General features: G+C 57.4%; 2 pseudogenes; both read left to right on the top strand.

Moving 5' to 3' along the window:
• The first annotated feature begins 2,162 nt into the window (after positions 1-2,162).
• Positions 2,163-4,493, top strand: LOC105540273 (annotated as a pseudogene).
• Positions 4,494-4,776: 283 nt separating this feature from the next.
• LOC105540274 overlaps positions 4,777-4,830 on the top strand; it is a 20,287-nt pseudogene continuing 20,233 nt past the window's right edge.

Below are 4,830 nucleotides of genomic sequence, written 5' to 3' on the forward strand. Positions count from 1 at the left end.
GCTGTGTATAATGCTATTCGCTTAACAGTGGAAAACATGGCAATGACCTGAATCTCCCTGGCTCCCGGGATCCTACCCGCTTAAACAAATGAAGTAACTTCCACTGTCAGTTAAACCGGCGGTTGGCGCTGGTTTTTCTCCAGGGACGGATTCTGGGAGACGGAGGAGGGGACGCCAGCAATATCCTTCCGGGCACTTCCCGTGGGCTGCGGTCGCTCCCAGCCTCACTCGAGCAGGCCCCGCCCTCCCAGAGGCCGTTAGTCCCAGTCACCTGATCCTGGACTCAACTGACCCTGCCGAACGGGAAAAAGAAATTCCCAGGCCCTGGCTCCCCAGCGCGAGGTTGAGGCACCCGAGTGAAGCGAGGCGGGGGATGCTGGAGCGGGAATGAGAGGGGGCCAGTGGCTCGGCAAACGGTGGGGAGGTTGTCTGCACTGGCCTCTCCGCAAACACAGTGTGTGCCGGCCTGAGGGCTGTGGGTCTGGTAGAGAAAAGTCCACTGCCATCCGGCCCCCGAGGCGGAGGCGGGGGTGGGTGGCAAGTAAGACAGAGCAGGCCCGCGGGCTTAGAGTCCCCGTGCTTCCCTGGCGGAAGGAAGGGCCCCTGCCTCCCGGGGCAGGAAATGGGGCTTGTCTGGAGCTGGGAGTTCTTTCAGGGCTTCCCCAGCCCCAAGAGGACCTCCCAAGGACACCCTCTTCCCCAGCCCTGCTGTGGGGCTTGTACAAGAACGTGCTTACAATCAGGCTCCCTCTTCCCCACTGTTAGGAAGACCCTCCGCTTTTTCCAGACCCAGAAAGTAGTAGTTTTGGGGTTGAGACTTACCTATCCATTCATCAAATCCATCCATCCTTACGTTGTAAGTGCCAAGTCGATACCATGTAGTGTGGTAGGCACTGGGAGGACTTGAGCTGCCTAGGGAAGGGGAAATCGGAGGCTTGAACTGGCAGTCATAGTTAAGGCTCCAGGGGCAGAGACCTAATTGCGCCTTGCGTGTAGTGCTAAGGGGGTTTCCTAAGGATGCCATCAACCTTAAAGACGGATGGAGAAGCTGGCTGGCTGAAGTACGGTTTGTGTACCGGGGGTTGGGAGGCAAGGGTGGGAGGCGTGTGTCTTCAGACAGGGAACTGCATGTGCAGAGAATTCAGGTGAGAGAGAGCATGGCTCCCCAGGAATGAATGCATTTCCCATAGCTGGGAGAGTATCATCTGGAGGTTAGAGAAAGATGAAGCTGCACAAGTAAAGACCAAATCTGCCTGGCTCTTGAATCACCACAATCAAGATTATGAGCATTCCACTGGCCCCCAAAATTTTCTTGTGTGAGGGGCTATTTTAGGAAGTATGATCAAGAAGGGCCGGCCTTCCAGGGTGCAATGGCTCACGCCCGTAATCCCAGCACTTTGGGAGGCTGAGGTGTGCAGATGACCTGAGGTCAGGAGTTCAAGATCAGCATGGCCAGCGTGGTGAAACCCTGTCTCTACTAAAAATAAAAAAAGCCAGGAATGATGGCACATGCCTGTAGTCCCAGCTACTTGGGAGACTGAGGCAGGAGAATTGCTTGAACCTGGGAGGCGGGGGTTGAAGTGAGTCAAGATTGCACCATTGCACTCCAGCCTGGGCAACAGAGGGAGACTCCGTCTTTGAAAACAAAAAGTGTGGGGGGTGGGGACTGGTCTGATGAGGTGTCACTTGAGCAGAGAGTGGAATGAAATAAAGGATAGCAAGCCACACAGAGTGCAGCAGGCGTGGAGGCAGGAGCAAGGCTGGTATCTTTGGGCAGCAGCAAGGAAGCCAGAGTGGCTGGAGTTGTGTGAGTATGGGGAAGAGGTGAGAGGTCACTTATCTCTGTGAGGCCCAGGACTTTTGTTTTGTCCCCTGCTGTACCCCCAGCACTTAGAGTGGGAACTAGCACAGGGAAGGCACTCAACTGATATTTGCTGAGCAGACGAATGCCTGGAGTAGACCTCAGAGCAGGGTTTGGTGGCAGGGTGGGTCAGGAGAGAGTTCACTCAACAGCCTGGTGATAGGGGAGAACAAGAGGCCAGAGGGTATCCATCTATGATGGGGACCAGGGTTCCTGCTGGGCAGCAGTGTGGTAGACACACGGATCCTGGCCACACTTCAGCCCTGCCTCCAGCCTGATTACCTGCCTCCCTCCCTTGCAGAGGTTCCGGTTCTGTGGTGATCTGGACCATCGCGACTGGGTCCTGGCTGAGATCAGCACGCTGGCCAAGATGGTTGAGTGCACAGGGTCTACTGTGGGTGGAGGAGGGGCGCTGGGCTGGGGATTGTGGGTTTGGAGGATGGTGAAGTTTCTCTGGGGTTAGGGCTTCAGTGCTCTCAGCCTGTGCTACCATGCTTTGTGACCTTGATCAGTGGCTGGCCTGCTCTGAGCCAGTCCCCAGGAAGGAGGCGTGAGGTTCGCCAGCCTGGCTGATGTAAGGACTTCCCTTGCAGTCCTCTGTGAAGTTGTGGCTGCTCTGCAGCCAGGAACTAAAGGAGCTGCTGTAATGGGGGATTGATATGAGTACAAGACCCAGCACTCCATTGTCCCATGACCTTATGACCCCCAGTGCCCTGAAACTCTGCACTAGGCCCAGGGAGATGGGTGAATCAGCCTCTCAACCTCTCTGGGCACCTCCCATAGTTCTTTCCAGCCTGTCTGTTCCTTATCACAGGATCCAGGCTGTGGATGAGTGGCTGGTGAACAGGGGCCTGACACCCCCTAAAGGTCTCCTTTCTCTACAGTGTGAAAAGATCCTGAAGCTCACGGCTGATGCCAAGTTTGGTGAGTACTCTGCTGAGTCCACAGGCCCCAGGCAACCCTGGGACCTCGGCCTGGTGCCTGGTACAGAGGCCCCCCCAACCGCTCCCAGCAGCATCCTTAACTTACCTTCCCTAGTGGAGAAGCATGAGGGAAAGAAAGACATTGACAGTCCCACCTTCCTGTTCTCTGCCAGCTCCTGGTGGAGCAGTAGCAGTGCCTGTGGCTCCAGGGTGCATGGGAGCTTTGAGCTGAAGTTAAGAGGGCAACAGGGAGGTGGCTGGGCCCACAGTGACACCCCCTGTCCCACCCACGGGTCCTTCGGAGTTAGGCGATGTGAAGGCCACAGTGGCAGTGCTGAGTTTCGTCCTCTCCAGTGTGGCCAAGCACAGTGTCGATGGCAGATGCTTGTCCAGTGAACTGCAGCAGCTGGGGCTGCCCAAAGGTACGGGTTGTGGGTGGGCAGCTGGGCAGCCTGTGGGCCAATGGCTGCTAGAGAGGGGGCCAGGCCCTGTGACCCTATGGTGTACCCTGCCCTGTCGACCAGGAACCCAAGGCCAGCTCCCAACTGCTACCTCCAGAGCTACTCCATTCTACCCCCAGAGCACGTGGCCAGCCTGTGCCCCTGTTATGAGAAGAAACAAAGCACCTTGTAGAAGCACTTGGGGTCTGCAACCTACGCAGCAAGTATGAGGCCAGCCAGGGTCCAGGCTCATTCTAGAAGTTTCACGCAGCATGCAAAGTGCATGGAGAGTCCAGGGAGACGACTTAACCACAGTCACATACTGAGCAGCTGCAGAGCTGGGACCTGGCCCTGGGTCTCCTGAATCCACGGACTCTGTGATATGTACGTACAGGATCAGACCTTGCCCTTTCCTCCTAGCTGACCCTTTCCTAGCCCCCCATGTCCCATGTGTGAGCACCTAGCTCGCTCTCATTCCTCCCTCTCCAAAGTGTGGTCTCTTGCAGCACGAGTGGCAGAAGGGGCAGCAGAGACTGTGGACCCCTCACCTGCACCTAAGACCTCTGTGTGGTCTAGCTGTGTGTGCTGGGGGAGGCTTTTGGCCACCATTTCCCCCTTTGTAAATGAGACCGATATATGTGGCATGGAGGGTGGGAGGCCAGTGTGAGTTCCATGCACTTGGAGCAGGGCCCTGAATGAGCATGGACGTGGGAGCAGGGGTGTTCCTCGACTTTATGCACCTTGGGGATGGGAGTGGGGCTCCCTGCGTGGGTTGACAAGGCATTGCTTTTCCCCACCCCACCTCTGTCCCAGCCCTGCAAGTCAGTCCTTGGGGGTCTAGGAGGGAAGAAGTGCCTGGCTGTGTGACCTTGGGCTGGTGCCTGGCCCTCTCTGACTCTGAGTTCCTGGGAAAGTCAGCACTCAAGACACGCCCTCCAGTTTAGCACCTTGACAGGAAGGGTGGGGACACTGGGATCAGGCCCACCCCTCTGGTCCAAACCCCTCGGCCCCAGCTGGAGGATGAGGAGATGCTGGGCTTGGGTGGGGGAATCAGGAATGTAAAGGGGCCTGCTCACCCCCAGCTTGGCTTAAAGGCTCAAGGCATCAAAGGCTCAGCCTGCCCCTCAGGAAGGAGCCTGGGCCCAGCCAGACACTCACCAGCACAAGGGCGACTGTGAGGAGCAGGAGGCCCAGGATGTGGAGAGCCATGGCATAGCTGGAGATGAAGGCATCCAGCGGGCTGGAGGCTTTGGGGCTAGGAGAGCCTAGAGCAGAACAAGAAGGCTATGACCAGGCAAGGCCCTGCCTCAGACTTCTCAGAAGGCAGAATCTGCACCCAGAAGGTGCTGCGGAAACAAAGAACTGAGGCTAGGAGCACCTTGGAGAGCTCCACGAGGAGGGAAGGCAGCAAGCCCAAAGGAGGAAGCAGATGGACAGAGGAAGGGGGCCTACAGAGGGAAGGAGGTACTGACCGAGGTCTGGGATGACTGTGTCTACCAAGAGGCCCTCTGCCTCACCCAGGGTGTGCAGACCCTGGCGCGCACAGTCCCACATGAGGGCCTGGGCTGGTGCTGCCCTGAAGAAGGTGGCACCCATTCTGGTGGTC

Source organism: Mandrillus leucophaeus, unplaced genomic scaffold, assembly GCF_000951045.1.
Source record: "Mandrillus leucophaeus isolate KB7577 unplaced genomic scaffold, Mleu.le_1.0 Scaffold2183, whole genome shotgun sequence".
Taxonomy (NCBI): domain Eukaryota; kingdom Metazoa; phylum Chordata; class Mammalia; order Primates; family Cercopithecidae; genus Mandrillus; species Mandrillus leucophaeus.